The sequence below is a fragment of the Equus asinus genome, chromosome 25, assembly GCF_041296235.1.
Source record: "Equus asinus isolate D_3611 breed Donkey chromosome 25, EquAss-T2T_v2, whole genome shotgun sequence".
Classification (NCBI taxonomy): Eukaryota; Metazoa; Chordata; class Mammalia; order Perissodactyla; family Equidae; genus Equus; species Equus asinus.
In genome coordinates, this window is record NC_091814.1 from 26587383 (window position 1) to 26604431 (window position 17049).

General features: G+C 43.1%; 1 protein-coding gene and 1 non-coding gene across 9 annotated transcripts in view; both read right to left on the reverse strand.

Annotated features, from left to right (window-relative positions):
• The window catches only part of PBX1 (PBX homeobox 1), a 309428-nt gene that overhangs the window by 160660 nt on the left and 131719 nt on the right, over positions 1-17049 (reverse strand). The window lies entirely within an intron of this gene.
• LOC123280926 (U6 spliceosomal RNA) lies at positions 16853-16956 on the reverse strand. Its single transcript, XR_006520229.2, has one exon. It is a non-coding gene; the product is annotated as a U6 spliceosomal RNA (small nuclear RNA).

Below are 17049 nucleotides of genomic sequence, written 5' to 3' on the forward strand. Positions count from 1 at the left end.
GGGGCAGGGGTACTCAAGGTTCAATGATAATATTTCTCCATGTGCGCCCCCAGTTTGGGCACTGGCAGAAGGCATCCTTGAGGGTCTCCTATTTATGTCAGCAGATGTTAGCCTGAGAAGTAGCAGCTTTTGTTTCTGTGAGTTCTTCCAAATGAACTTAGAAGGCTCCAGGGCTCCAGCAGAGTCGTAGGAGCATTACTTCCTTTGTGGCCAGAACTATAACGTGCAGAGTGAAATGCTGACTTTCATGGCACAGCATAAATGTCCGTCATGTGTCCAAGTCTCTCAGAGGGGTCAGCATGTTCACATCAGGATCCTTGGCACCACAAGGGGCTTTACACTCAGTAAATCCTCGCAGGCTCTGCCATCGAGGAACCTAGAATCCAGACAGGGTGAAGTTTCCCATGAGCCCAGTTATCTGTAAAATCGCCTGTTGTCATTAGACCCAGGGGACTGTAAAAAAATAAAATAAAATAAAATATGCAGAACAATGAAGGAGGAATTTTCTGAAACAGAGAACCCAATCTTTCATTGTTTCCCCTGTCTTTACAATAAAAACATGGTGTTGGACCTGTCTGGACATGGGGACTTTCCAGTTTCCATATGAGGCTGGACATTTTGCATTCAATACAAATTAGTTCCTCAAAATCACAATCAATTGTCATAAAATGTAGGGAAGTGTTTTCCCATGGGGCAAGCATTTGTGGTAAAACTGGAAATGTTCAACTTGATTATAATGCTTCACGAAAAGGTCAGTGTGGGATTTCAGAGCTTTACCTTGAGGATGTTAACTCTGTTTGCAGACGGGGTGAAATGGGGAGAGGCAGTTGGCCCAGGCTTGCCATGTCCACATCGCTCTGATCACATGTCACAGGGCCAGCAGCAGACCGTGTGCTTCAGAAGACAATGAATGTGTGCATACACGCACACATGCGCATATATTTAGACACACGCACACCCCACGTAATTTCAGGAGCCAAAACACCTCCAAATTCAATGACAGGAATAGCGGCGTGTTCATTGCACAGGACAAAAACAATGTCACTAGATAATAATCTAAACCACCGGATCTCAATTCAGTGGGCATGGCACAGAATCACCTGGGGAGCTTTCCAAAAATATACGTGCCTGGGCCTCCCCACATCCAGAGATCAGATCTAGGACATGTACAATTTAGAAAAGGTCTACAGGTAATCCTAATACACCATATATCTACTCCCTGGTTCCCTGTAAATACTATATTTACAACTCCAATTAACAGCCTAACACTTTCAAATACTCAGGCCAAGTGAAAATGGCCAGCATCTCCTGATGTCCAGGTTCTGGTTGTACACTCCTCCTGGAATTGCATCACATTTGGAAGCAGGGCTCATGGTCTACATTCTCCCCTAGACATCAGACCATTAGCTTCCTAACCTTGCCTCTCATCAGATGATGCACGGACAGAAGAATTTCTCCTAACTTTACCTCAAATTCAAACCTGAAGGAGAGAGGAAAGAAAAATGGCTCATCAAGGAGTTGCTTGTGCCTGAGACACCATCCTGGCCACTTGTTCCCTCTCACAGACCAGCATTCTTGGGTCGGTTTCCTTTGTAGCTCCTGGTAGCCCCCTCGTTTGTTAAATTTATCAGATCTGACGGGGTCATTGGCCGGGAGCAAGGCTGAGTTAGAATTCTGAAACACTTTCGTTCTCAGCCAAAAGTTGTCATTTGGCCAGCTCCTGAGGGTCAGCCCCTCCTCTTTCAGTAAATTCAAGTGTGATTCAACTTGGGGGAGGCGGATTTACCAAAAGGACTGGAAAAACAGGACTACAATATCAGTTACAAAGGACCTAAACTATGCTGTACTTGCAATTCACATTTTAAAATCTGAAATTCTGAAACACACTTCTCTTTCAAAACTAGTCCCTGCCACAAAGATGAGTCTGCCCATATCTCCACCATTTTTATATAAAGGCTGGATGGTCAGAGGCAAAAGCATTACTGAGCCTCTGGTCACCTTCAGCCAAGCAACCTCTGTCAACAGCTTTGAATTCACAAAGCAGTGGAGGTGGGCTTAGCTCATCTCCAAAGCCTGGGTGATTCAGGATTTGGCTTCTCGTGTGCTCCTAAGTCACTGCCACGTGACTACAATTAGTACCGTGAACCTGTAGAACCACTTTAAAGACTACATTTGTCACCTAAATCCTACACACTCCTGCTTGTCAAATCTTTCTCTTAGACCTACGTGTACCAGAGCTAATCCTACAGGAGGACTGCCAAAATAATGAAGATCACCACATCTTGACCACTCAGAGGCATGCCCTCAGAGTTCCTGGCAAGTTCACATGAAAATACAATTAACATTTTTACTAACGTGTCTGAAGCTCAGAAGTCAGACTGGATCAAAATCTCAACTCCATGCCTTAACGCACGTGGGCCCTTGGGCAAGGCAGTTGACTATTTGGAATCTTAGGTTTCTGAATCTATACAAATAGTGATAATATTACCTACCTTAATATTTCTTGATGAATAAATTAAACAACAAATATGGTGTCTGACATATAGTAAGTGCTTAATAAAAGACTGCTACTATATTAACAGTTATCATCATTAGGATTCTTAATAGAGATTAATCTTCTCTTTGAGGCTACACTAGGTACTGTTCATTAGTGCTGGACAAGAACCGGATAGGGAGTAGACCATATTCATTCCACTTAACAGCTCTGAAACCACAGTCTCCCCCTAGTGGAGGCCCATTAATTTGTTTTTGAACTTTTGTGCGATGCATTCAGCTGAGGCACACCTGTTTCTAGGCAGGGCTCAATGAAATAAAAGCTTCATTTTGTTTCTCTGTCGGAAGTGGGGCCCTGATCAATGTAAAGATGAGTCTAGAGGGTGTTTGTTCTAATTTTCTGGAGCCAACACACACCTGCCCACGTATGTAGCTGGGATGCTGTACTCCCACCATCCCAGAGTTACTCAAAGACAGTTCCAGCTGCTGCTGGAAGTATTTTTAGCTGCATTATTTATTTGAACACCTGCCTGCCTATGCTAGACACAGTTCAGTTTTTGAAGATATGGACCACTGGGACACCCAAGGATGCCTTTCCAATATGGTTTCATTTGCTAGTCTATATCCATCCTGTGGCCAAGAAGGGCCTTCCTCTTCCCCAAGTCTGGTTCTGACCACACCACACACCAGGTGCCTAGACATCTCCAAAGAAACACCTGCAATGCCATGTTCTTAAACATGGGCTTTCAAGAAACCCAAGAGCCTAAGGCCAATGCCACACCCACGTAGGTCAAACACAGAGCATCTCACCCTGACAGCTGTCGACATGCTAGCCACCTCGGCTATCCTTCCTGAGGTGGCACACTACTAACAGTATCATTTCCTTTATTTTTGTCAGTATGAAGGCGAAGATACAACGAGAACTGCTACAAAAATGGCGTCTTCTTTCCGATCTTTCTGCCTTTGTTTATTGGGTTCTTCTCAAATATAAAGTCCACTCTTCTACCTTCGACTGACTTCAATTCTACGCATTTTTCAACTCCGAGCCCCAACCCTTCTCCCCTACTATCAATTCCCACCACGACTACCCTGGAACTTAACTGCTCTCTGCCTCCAGGGTGGCAAATTATCTGTATTCCAGTATTTAATATTTCAATTATGTCTCCTATTGAAGTGTTGCACCTAGAGTGAGCTTGACAAATTGAAAGAATGCTTTTTAGGTCTTTTAAGAAAGGAACTGTGTATGTTCCATCTTTTTCTGTTTTTTCTTTAATAGTTTCTAACTCAGTACCAGGCACATACCAGGTGCTGAATAAAAGCCTGAAAACTGACTGAAAGCTCCCTCCCAAAGCTGCACTGTAATTCGCCATTATAAACAGGTTTATGGTTAAAATGCTTGCTCTTGGTGCTTAGGTCTGGCTCACCAGGTTGTGCTTTCTCTGGACATTCTGCCTTGGGCTAAACTGTCTAATTTTTCAACATTTAGACTTCATATTCTGTTGAACAGGGTAAGGATCTTATTATTTATTTAACTCACAGGAGTCTTAAGTGATTGAACGTTTATGAAAGGTTCTGAGATCCTGGAATGAATGATGCTGTATTTAGTACAGAGTTCCACCACCTTACGTAGATCAGTGGGTGGTGTGTTCAGAGTCATACCCATAAAAACATTACTTGGCAGTCACCACACACACCATTTTCGTATGATCTGAAAACATCTTGCTGGCATAATTCATAAGCAGAATGCCTTTATATTTAATGACCCAAATATGCCAGTCACATGCCTCTGAGAAGCAAGTTAGATCCAATAAACTGTGGTTTTGTTATAACGAACCCCCCCCCCCCGCAAACCTGCCAATAATCCCTCTGCCTTGGATTCTGACCTCTCTGAACGGCTGCTTTCAGAAGCCTAGTGGGCAATCAGCCTTTGTGGGCAGTCATCTCACGGTGTGGTGATGAGAGAAGGCTTGGAATAAAAGGGCCTTGGCAGTGTGGGTTATAGGTCCAAAGATGTAGATTTTTAATGCACTGACAGAATTTATCCTTTGAGGGGAAGAGTTTATCCTGGCCAGGATTTCTGAGTCGGAGGAATGGGCTCAGACAGTTCACAGACTTGGAAAGGAATCTAACAAGAGTCACCTAGTTCAGTTTCCCACTTTGAAGGCATGGGCAGGTCAAGCGAAAGTAGACCAATTTATATTTAACTCATTCATTTATCAAGTACTACAATGCAGGCATTATTTAGGTTCTAAAATACAGTAAGAAACAAGTTAGATAAGGTCCTCCTCCATGGTCCCATATAAGTTCTCCTTCTAGCTTCAGGATAAATGAAAAGATCCCACATAATACACTGGAGAGATTCTTGGGCAGCTAAGAATGCACCGACCCCTCCCACTGAGACCATCAAAGTCAACTGACCATAGGATCACCCGGTTTTCTCAAAGCTCCACGAACCACTGGCTGCAAAAAAAACAAACAACAACAAAAATTCCATAATTATAATCAGGCCCGCAGTACTGAAAAGTTTTCCATCAGAACTACCAAAGACCTCATCATCATTTTTCACTGCTTCTCCTGAAAGAGATTTAAAAAATGAATGGCTAAGAATGTGCACATAACTTAGAAAAATCATTTAATGAAAGAGTCATCACTTGAGAAGTCTAATTAAAAGTTGTATTCATTCATTCATTCAACTATTCAATAGTCAACATTATTGAGCAGCTCTGTGTGCAGAGCACTGTATGAGCTCAGTGCCTTGGGAAATACTGAGATGGATGGCACGGTCCCAGCTCTCGAGGAACTTAAAAATCAATTGGGAAATTACAATCCTCATTTTATAGATGAGTAAACAGTGGCATGGACAGTTAAGGGATTTATTTTAAATGCTTCTTCCTATAACTAAATCATAATATAAAGTCATCAGAAAGACGAAAAAGCGCTGAGCTAGAAGGTTGGATATCCTAGTTCTAGTCTTGGTTCAGACCTACTGGGCAGGTCCAGTCTCCTCTCTGGGGCTTCAATTTCTTCATCTACAAAATGAGGACATAGTTCTTTAGAGTGGGTCCCTCCAGCTCTAAGATTCTACGATTCTAACACTTGTGAGCAATAAAGTTTGGTAGTTAGAAGTGAAGAACTCAATCTCTTAACAAAGGGAATGAATTTTAAACAGAAGTGTTATTTAGCTAACAAAGTCCTACGTAAAGGAATACTGAAGGCATTCCATTCCGTTGGCCATTGCTAGATTTCTTCTTAGAATATGCTCAGACTTAAGCGTGAATATGTCTTCTTTTGCAGTCTTTCTAACTGCTGTCTCTGCCATTTTAGCAACAATGGCAAAGAAAAGCAGAGCCCTACCCTACTTCTCCCTTCAGGCCCTGCTAAGTGTCTCTAACACATGGTAATAATTGTTTGCAAGAGCTACATTGCTCCCTGTAAGAATAACTACTCCAAAGATAATGTAACCCGTCTATGTGTGATGTGACAAATGGGGGCTTGGACTATGTGTAAAGAACTCTTAATTAAAGGTTTAACAGACAGTGAGAGGACTGAACGAGATCATATGTAAGGTCCCTTCCAGCTTTAGCTTTCTATATTATATTACTATGAATGTTGTGAAGATAACATAAGAGATCCCTTTATTGAGTACACTAGTAAATCTAAAACGTTAACCCAAATCATTTATATTCCATTTATGGGTAGTAAGTTCCAAAAAGAAGAATAAAAATTAGCATAGAAAAACCTCTCTTCAGACTTTTTAAAAATCAGACTGTTTAATAATTTCATTACATTTTGAACCCTCCCTAAAGATTTTCTCCGAACACGGGGGATGTCTCCTAAATTGCTAATCAGCTGGCCATTTTACAACATGTAAGCTGTAAAACCGTATATGTGAAGATCCAAATGACAGAAAGATTGGATTTGAATCCTTTTGTTTATATTTAATTTTCCCCTTCCTGCTTCCACATATTATTTGTCCTTAACACTCTTATTTTTTTGGTCCTAGAGGCACAGGTGGTTCTTATTTCAGGCTGTATGAACGGTTCTGCTATTCAAAGATTAATGAATAAAGGGGGTCTGGTAAATAGATTAGCATGATAATGGTCATAATGCTTTCTGCTGCTTTCTGCTGCCTTCTGTGCCTACTTCAATCTGTGTGCCTCCCCTCCCCCTGCACGGTCCTCTCGCTCCTTGTTCCCACCACCTGATTCTACCCTTTCAGTCTCAGGCAGACAAAAGTGACTCAGGAATCAGGCAGCTGCAGAGGGAGCAGGGAGAGGATAGGAAGAAAGGGGAGAAGAGAGATGGAGAGAGACAGACAGACAGACAGAAGCAGAGTAGAGAGTAAAAAGCCTCATGTACCAGGATAGGAAGCTTTACACGGAAGGAACACAGAAGATACGAGACTTCCACTGTCTAATGCAAACAATACCTTCCAAGTTCCCTTCTTTTTCTGACATTTGCTGCCTCTCACTATTGTATCTTCTGTCTCCCATTTGATTTTCATCACATGCTTGACCTCATACATATACTCTTTTATCTCAAATTCATAACTGTTCTAGAACCACATATATATCAAGGCCCAGATGTAACTTGTCGTTTTGGACAATTAGGTCTAGAAGCAAAAGCTAGCCGTAGATTTGGCTTTTCTTGATCACTGTACAAGGGACAAGCACAAAGGGCCTTTCCTTGAAGGCTTTATTGCCAAGAGGCAGAAATCTGGATGTCCCTGAAAACTTACAGCTCCTCCTCAGGGGGTTGAGTATCAGTTATTCATCCGTGACTTTGTGGGACATCAGTTTATATACCTCCTTGAGCCTCAGTCAATGTCCTTTCTCCATCCTCACAGACCTCCCTCCTTCTACTCTAACCCACTGTCTGGCCTCTCAGCCTGCGTGAGGAAGATGAGCTGGGCAGACAACATCATTCTGGAGGGATGCCATGAAGATGCCCAGGCAAAGTGGATTAAGACAGAAAGTGAAAGTCAGTCCCTACCGCAGGAGAGAATGTGGAAAGAACCGGGCACCTATGCCTGCCGGGCCAGATGCAGACTCCAACAGCGAGGAGATGCTGAGCCGAACAGGCATCGAGGGCCCACACACCGGGCCAGGAAACACAGTCACTTCCCTTCCTTTGTCTCCTAAGACCTGCACGTGTTTTGCCTCATTTGAAGGGAGCCCGGAGCACTGGAAGCGGGGCTGACCCTCTGCCTCTTGTGTTGATTAACATCCCCCTCCGCCTCACTCTGACCCCCACGGGGGCACACATTACCACCCACCCCACCTCCTTCCTCTGTGCCTTCTGATATCAACCGGGTAAAGGGAATCTAAAAATAAAGCCAGGGCCAGAGTGTGTACCACTCGATTGGGCTCCTGTGCTCACAGATCTGCTTATTTTGGCCTATCTCTCCCCAGCGATAAGGCTGCTAACAGCCTGTTATCAGCCAGTCGGTGAAAATGTGCTCCAGCCTGATTAGGCCTCAGTCTTTGCCAAGGTTATAAACAGCCGTTATCGTTTTCCCGAACAGAATAATCCGGACAGTATCAGCTCAGAAACATATGGGCCACACAGAGAAGATAGCCGCTGACGGACACTTCATTTTAATTGTAACGAGTGGGTAGCAGCAGCCTGCAGACAGCAGACAGAGAGCTGCCCGATTGGCAGCAGCGCTCTCTCTCTTTTTTTTTTTAATCCCTTCTTCCTTCCCTGGTTTCCAACGCCTAAACTGCTTTGATATTCTGGGTGGCATAAGGAACTGGACCCTACCTCAGATGTTACCAGTCACCAGGCATGACCCTTCCCTAAAAGGCAGATGGCACCCTTCTGATTCTCTCATAGGAAAAAAGAAAAAAAAAACAGCACATGGGAACAGAGGAGAGCCCATACAGCTCTCTCTGCTCTTCAGCCCCCAGTTCAAATTCAGTAACCTGTCCTCTCACCCCACTGTGATCTCATCCCCCAAGGCCACGTGTCTTCAGAGACCCCCAGCCTGCGAATGGCCACATCCCATTGCCTAGCAGATAGCAGGCCCTCCACACACAGAGGCTGAATATTTATAATGGCGTGTTTATATTATTTCCTTCACCTTTCCACATGTAGACATATACACCAACCAAGATGTGCCCCTTGTGGGGGACAAGCCCATGCTTGTAGGGATTTTGTGTCCTGAAAGTAATGTCCCTAATCTGCTTTCTCCCTATGCTCTTTTGTGACAGACTCGTTTCTCAGGCTTGTCACAGAAAGTCAACTATCTGTACGATTGTGGGGGTAGGACATAACAAAAAGAGAAAATTGTGATGATAAAAGTTTGGGCGAAAGGGTTCATCTCTCTGCTTCCGGGTCAGCAGACGCCTCAGTTGCTGACAGCTCAGCCCTGGATCACGGCCGCTGGCCAACAGCCACCCTGTTCTTTCATGGGGTGATGCAATTTTTCTCCTCATGTGTCACTAGGAACAAAGGAGAAGGAGAGGAGTTGAGGCAGAGGGAGAAAGAGCCGACAGCAAGAGGGTACTGTAAGACAAGTGCACCTCGCCTGGCATCCAGCAGCAGACGCATCCTTGGCACCAGTCTTGCTGTTCTGGTTGTCGCTGCTATTGCTGCTATACTTGGGCTCATACCTGGCTGGCCAGATGGGGTCAACAAGAGCAGGTGGGATTCCAAGGAAGATAAGCACTGGTGTGCCCCCCACAACACCCCACCCAGACTCAGGTGCCGCAGTTCACTCTTCTATTCAGCATCCATGTTTCTCAGTATTTCAAATAATTAAATATCTTCAACTTGGTCTTCCTTTTCGAACCCTCTTTTCTGTTTTGTCCCCCCTTTGCTCCTTAAACCCTTAAGTATCTTTTCCCTTTCACCACAGAAAACCAGCACCTTCCATTGCCCATGCACACACTCCATAAGTTGAACAGCAAACCTCTAGAGGTCTATGACTAGCCCCACCACCACTCCATCTCCATGAGATTCTCCCACAGGTTTATAGGGGCTCCCAGGAAGCTCACTCATACAGAGCACTCTGGCCCTGAGACCACTTCTGGTATTTCACCGCCAAATGAAAATTGAGTCCACGGTAATGTTCCTGTAATAATATCAAATTCAAAAGAGAAAGGGGAGGGAAATTCAGCTGCCAGTTGAAACGAGCCTGAGGCACATTTTTGTTTTAATTCTTTTTTTCATGGCTTTTCAACACCTGCCTTCCCTCTTCCACTCTCCCAACAAAATATGGCTTAGGTTGCCTTGCAGTATTATCAAGAGACCGACCAGCAGATCTGTGCAAGAAACTGCAGTGGGTGGTCTGTGTGCAACGTCTTGGTGGTCTTGAGCTCAGTCCCCCTGGACAAAGTTTCAAGGTTACAGCAGTCTTTCCCTAATTGCCATCAGAATCTGAAAATATCCTGGAAACATGAGAATCCCCCTCTGAACTGATGAGTTGGCTCGGTGGTAGTTTATTCAACTTAAAGAGTTTCTTTTTTTCTTTCCTTTTTCTATTTTTGTTTTCCTATTCTTTCTGTTTCAATGGGCCCAGCTTTGTTCTTCCACAATTTCAGGCTAATAAGACTAGAGAATTTCCTGAAACAAGCAGCTGGGCCTATTTCTCTGGGTGGGGGGTGGGGGGGGGGGTCTGCTTCCCATTTTGTCCACAACCCCCTTCTTTGCAGAAGCTTCCCCTTTTGTGGAAAGAAGGCCAGCTCTCTCAGTGTCACACAATGAAGGCAGGGGAAGCCTTCTAGTAGATGGTGACAAAAGTGACCACAAAAAGTTGGGTGGGCTGCAGCCATGCTGTCTCTGTTGCAGCATTGCAACTGTGGGCTGACGTCCCCATGAGCACCAGGCCCAAGCTTCTCAGAACATCTATGACACCACTGCCATTGCGGATTTGCTTGGGTGTCCTCATGACTGTGAGCACCCAAAGGCCCAGGGCATTGTCTTCCTCCACTGTCTTCGTCCACTGTATCCCCAGCACCTAGCACAGAACGTGGCATACAGTAAGCACTCAATAAATGGTGGCTGAAATAAAGGAACAGATTCAGCCCAAAACTGCCCAGGTGGGTGTTCAAGGCCAAGTGCTTTGAAGATACCCTAGATGCCAAACCTGGCTCCATCCCACTTTCTAACTCTGCCTTAGCCTCAGTTTGTCCATCTCAGATGAGGATAATCAAAGTAGTTGGGCCATAGAATTGTTGTGAAGATTATGTAATTTAAAAGCACTTATCCTAGTACCTGACACCAACAGCCACAAATAAATACTTCTTATTTATGAATGACCATGCCTCATTCATCGACATCTGCCCCTTACAGAGTTACTATAGCAGTCTATACTAGTCAACCTGCTCTGACCAAAGAAAAAGTCTGCATCAAGGAAATCAACTTCCAATCCCCGCTGTGCTAGGAATCTAATGGTCACTTAGTTGCTCAGCTTTTCTCTACTTCTGTGGCCTGCGTCAGGCTGAGGGTCATTCTGCCTCGCCTGACTGACTTGCAGCTTGACTCTGAGACAGCACGACCTACCACACGTGGACACATATGGAAAAGCAAAACCCAAACTATCCAATCTGCTGCCAAGTCATGCCCCGGGAAAGCAATTCGAAGTCTAGCACACTCTAGGGACCTCGCTACAGGCCCCGTGGCACCTAGGGCTCTCTGGGACTCTGCCAAGGCTCCTGCCTTAAATTAGGGCTTCCAGTCAAGACAGTGCAATGCAAAGCATTTGCTTGGCCCACAGTCCTGACCATGAACCCTGTTGGAAATTAAACCACCTGAAGGGCTAACACCTAGAACACCTCCCTCTTGCCCACACGCCATTTCAGCAGGACGTGTGGCTTCCCCCTCTGGGAGCAGTATATTCTCATTTTCACATCCTCCCACTGTCCTTCTAATCTCTAAAGCTGGTTATTTTTTTTAGCTTTTCCCAAAAAGGGCATCTTATTTTGGAGACTCTTAAACCCATTTGCATTCCCAAGACAAGCTCTTAAGCATAAATTCATTTCAGCGTGGGGGTCTTTTTTCCTTTCCTTCCTCTCACTATGAAGCTATAGTGAATTCATAAACAGCTCTAGTGTTTTTAGCATCAAAACCTACTAGGGTTCTATATAAGACAGGAATACAGGGTATTCGTACTTCTCTCTCTCTCTCACCAAACGCACATGCACACACGTGCACGCACACACACATGAACACACATGCATACATGTACATACTCCCACAATGGTGTTAGTCTCATTAGCTACAATATTGTTCTCATCTCTCCCATCTCTAGACCCACCCTACCCCTGGCTCAGTCAAGGCTCACTTTCCTGGCCTCCTGTGGGAACACTGCCAAATAAAATAACAATATTCATATGGTAAGGCACGTTAAAACCTTGGGAAGATTTAAGCCTGCGTTTCATGTCACGGACGCTCCCTCCTGTAATCTGTATTCCAATCTCGGTGTCAGCGGAGCTGTGATCAGAATATCCAAGGTCTCATAAAAGATTCAGGGCTTACTGACTTCCCTGACATTTGCTGTTTCATGTTGTTCCTGCTCATTCCCTTTCAGCTTCCAAAGAGCCCACAGTCCTTTTCAACTCACTGCTGCAGGTGGCAAACTTGCCGAGAAGTCCAGTAATTTAGCTGTGACTGGGGTTAAGGTTCTTGTTTCTTTTAGCACCTTCTTTTGTTTGGTTGTGGGCTTTTCGAAGACTGTATTCCTGCTGCCTCCTCCATGCTACCTTGAAGTAGGACTTAGGAATCCAGGATGTTAACGAGACTTGATGAACGTTTCCCCTCTTTGCTAGAAGTGCTTTTGAAAAGGGTAGGGTTGTGCATGCCTGACTCAGCGTGTTTGCACCTTCAGGGTTCTCATCATGATTTCAACCAGAGACTGCATTATGTAACCTTGTAAAGTGTTGAGGCTATCATTTGTAGGGGTGGCAGTCCACCAAAAGTGGCTAAGCACATTCTCCCATGGCCAAGTTCAAAGACAGGTGTATTACACGTGTGTGACTCCACAGCTATCATACACAACAAGTACCACATGGATATTAGCAGCTTAAAAACTCAAGCAAGGTGTATTATGATTTAAGGAAACCAGGTAACTAAACCAGTGACTGTAAATAGATCTTTCGGCTGACTAAGAAGATCACCACGATGCCTTAGCCAGACCCACTAGCAGATTTCTAATACGATTTGCTTTCCAATCTTACAATTTACACCCAACTTATCAGAAAGACATTTAGTGGATTATACCATACTTTTTAAGGATGTCACAGATCTTCACAAGGAAAATCTCTGATACACCTACAGGCTAGGAGCCCAATGACCTATAGAGATGGCAAGAAGAGGAGAGAAGACATATTGTCTTATGGCTAACATCACCCAGCCATCCGAGGCCATGGGGACAGAAAACAATGGTGGCTCCACCAAATAACAGAACTGAGACCCTTTCAAGATACCCCTTAGTAAGTCACAAGTGTTTGGAATTTAAAAAAAAAAAGAAAAAAGGGGAAAAAAAGGAAATAGAGAATTCCAAAATTCAGGCCATCAAAAACTAAAGGCCAATTATAATTTAATCTCTTTTGAAAACATTTTATCTTAATTATTTCTGTAAATGCTATGGCCATTAGTCAAATTAACACAAAATCCCAGACCAAAGTGCCATTTACACATAGGTACTAACATAACATTAGGTAGCATGAAAGTGACCAGGGGCTATAAACAACTTCTTTGAATGTTTTTAATGTATTCACTAAAAGAACCTTCTGAAGAGGTTAAAAAATTCTAGAACACAAATTGAAAATTAAAGGCAAGTTGCTGGGACCTCAAAATTAAACATGTCAAGTGATAAAATTATAATCAAAATCATCTCTGTACTTCTCAAATCCTCCACTGTGTAGTCTCATAATATAAGCATATATATGTATATGTACATATTTTTCCACATTTGCACATGAAAAATCAAAGAGGCAAACAGATATAAGTGGTTAATCATAAGATGATATAAACAGAATATGCCCTCAGAATTAGGGAAGCAAATAGGAATCTCCTATTAGAGTAATGTGGTCCTGAGAAATTATATGTTAAGTTTTTAAAGATTGAGTTATGTTACATACTTAGGGGAACATATCATTTAAGAGAAGTCCATAGTCAGACATTTCTGAAAGTAAATAATCCTATAATTTGCCATATTTGGTAACTCTACCTTTGTTTATTACTAAACACAAGCTATATTTATTTATTTACAGAAAAAATCATTTTTTTTCAGAGACATAGTATAATAGTGTATAAATGAGTGGACCTCAACAGAGGATGATTACACCCCACGGGACACCTAGCAATGTCTCGAGGCATTTTTGATAGTCACAGTGGGAGAGTGGGGATGCTGCTGGCATTTATGGCAGAAACCAGGGATAGGAGAGCCCCCCACAACAAAGAATTTTCTGGCCCAAAAAGCCAATAGTGCAGAGCTTGAGAAACCCTGGTACAGATTTTCACAAACATCACCAAATTCCTCAAATCATGTCCCTAAAAGACCTTTTTTTCTTGAGGAAGATTAGCCCTGAGCTAACATCTGCTGCCAATCCTCCTCTTTTTGCTGAGGAAGACTGGCCCTGAGCTAACATCGGTGCCCATCTTTCTCTGCTTTATATGTGGGACGCCTGCCACAGCACGGCTTGCCAAGCATTGCCATGTCCGCGCCCAGGATCCGAACCAGTGAACCTCGGCTGCAGAAGCGGAACGTGCGAACTTAACCACTGTGCCACAGGGCTGGGCCCCCCCAACCCCGCCAAAAGACTTTTAAGAAATAAAAAATGAGAAGTTGGAGAACATAAAAGAGAACTTTTTTTAGTACATTTTGATTATCATAAGTATAGTTGTTTTTGTGGATGCTACAATATGTTACTTCACCTATAATATGCTCTTAAAACCCACCACCTGCATTACAGCCGTACATGGAGCAATGCTGGAAAATCAGCAAGGATCTGAGAAAAAAAAAAAAAACTGCGAGACATCCTTCAGTGGACAGAGGAGTATCCTGACCAGTTGTGTTAAAATTAAATAACGTAAGATATAACAAAAGCTAACTTTTTCACTAGTGAAAAATGAACACGTCTGGTATTTAGAGTCCTACATGTGTGTATCCATCCAGTTCTATAGCATCAGAGCTCTGACATTCAGTAATATGATAATATTATTTTTGAGATCAGTTAAGGTATAAAATGTGCGTACTCTCAGTCTTTAATATTAATAAGTCTTGTAACTAGCAGTTTCTCGTAGCTCCGAATTCCTGAGCACAACTAGAAAGGGCACTTATCCTGAAAAATCTAATAAATTTACAGTTTTATATACTTCCTTCAATTGTAAAAGTCTTGTTCAATAAACTTTAAAATGCCACTATAGAGCAATAACACAGACAGTATAAACCCAGCCCTGGGAAAGCTGTGCAACCAGAAATTGTTCCCCTTTCTGCTAGAGCAATAAAGTTTTATATGTTTGAACTGACTGTAAAAAGGTTTGAATGTTGGCAACTGGGGAATAATCTGTCTTCTTTATAGTTATTATCATATTTCCCACAAGACCCCTTGGTCTGTGTCAATCCTTCTTGTATATGACACCTTTGTACTGTCAGCGAAAGCAAGACTACTTTACTTTTTTTTTTTAACTATAGGACTTGTATCTGTTTTCCTTCAGATTACAGCTAACAGGAATAAATTATTTCTGACAAGCATCTATTGCAGCATTTTACCAAATAAAGCTGGTTGTGAGCTGCTTTTCCAAGAGCGAGGGGGGGAACCTCCTCCCTTCTCCTTCTCTCTCTTTCTCTCAACTGATTCAAATGCAATTCAGGGATGGTTAAATTGGAGGAAATGCCAATAAAAAGAGATTTGTAGGAAAGTTGCTCTGAATGCCAGAGCCCATTGTAAGAAGGTGGTTCAGTCCTCACGGGTGCTATTGGATCAGTGTGGAGAAGAAGTTGAGGAAAAGGTAGGAGGAGGAACCATCCTTTTCCTTCCCGACCTGTCTCAGGTCTGTGCTTCTTCGTTCAGACAGAAAGCTGAGTCTAGCCAGTAGAAGTGGCTAGAGTTCCCCAGACTGATTAACAGCTAGTGAGGGAAGCCATGGCTATGACCAGCAGGGGCAGACACCCAAGCTGTCACATGTAGGCTTGGGCTCTTGGCTAACAGGTCATCTTGGCTGAAACGAGTTTAGGCTCATGATAATCAGCAAAGAGCAACTGTGTGTGCGTGCATGTGCATGCACACGCGCATGTTATTTAGAAGACAGGGGGGTCTTCCTTTCTCCCTCCCCCAGCTCCACCACCACAGCTCAACAACAGATACACAAATCTATACCCAGTAATCCATTACACACGAACCAGCTGGACTAAACACATTCTCCTCTCTCTCACAACTCTCACAACCACCATCCCAAAGTTCCTTTGCCTTCCATATTTAGAATAACAGTGGGAAAAGTCAGACAGAAATAACAATAGTTATTTGCAAACATCATGTTTTTAAAAATCAAAAGACATTATGTGGTTGAACATCAGTGGAATTGGCACAATAAGTTAATTATCTCTGTACTCTGGAATAGACAGTCTCTCCAATAGACCACAAGAATAGGATGGTCAGTCACATGAATATAGGCATATACACATATCCACACACATACACAACATATATCCAGATGAGTACACACACTCATACTCAAACACAACTCAGCCACTTCATAATGAATAGTCAACTTAAATATGGAAGTGCTGGTGTGGAAGGGTAAACGCCAAATGATCTCTATAAATACAGCAACTCTACCAGAATGAGGCAACGCAAATAAAACTGAGTAAATACAATTACATCTCAGTGACCTTGGAAAAAACTGGAGCCTCGTGCTCATGAACGTGAGCTCAGGACATCCTCTTATTTTCTCCTCACTCCCCATCTCCATGAATGTTCAGCGCCACATTATGATGTATTCTCCTAGCCCAGTTCAGACAACAAACAGTCTCATCTGTATATGGTAGACACCAAAAAAAATCTTGTCACGGTAATTGCCTCCTGCTACCAGGAGGAACAAGGAGCACTGTGTTCCTTCGCACCAACCCCCCCCCCCCCAAGAACCACTACACAAACTACACTTTTTAACAAAGGTGTACTAACACGCCTCTTAATATCCCTTAAATGGCAACTGCCAACTGGGAAACCATGGATCTATAATAACAGTTTTTTATTCTCTTCAAAACAGGTTCTTGATGTAGGTCAAAAGTTCTTGGGTCATATGTCACAGTGACATTAATAAAAGGACAATAGATGCTATCTTTTTTAAAAATCTTTTGACATGTAACACAGATATAGAAAAGTGCACAAATCACAAGTGTACAGCTTGGCGAAAAAATATGAAATGCTTTACAAATGTGCCCATCATCCTTGTGCAGGACCCATGCTAATCTTCTTTGTATTGTTCTCATTTTTTATACGTGCCATTGAAGTCAGCTCATAGGCAGCATTTTAAATGCTCTCACACGGTAGTGGGTCTCAGCTTCAGGACCAGTAACTAGACCATCACCACCAGTGGAATGGAAGAGGT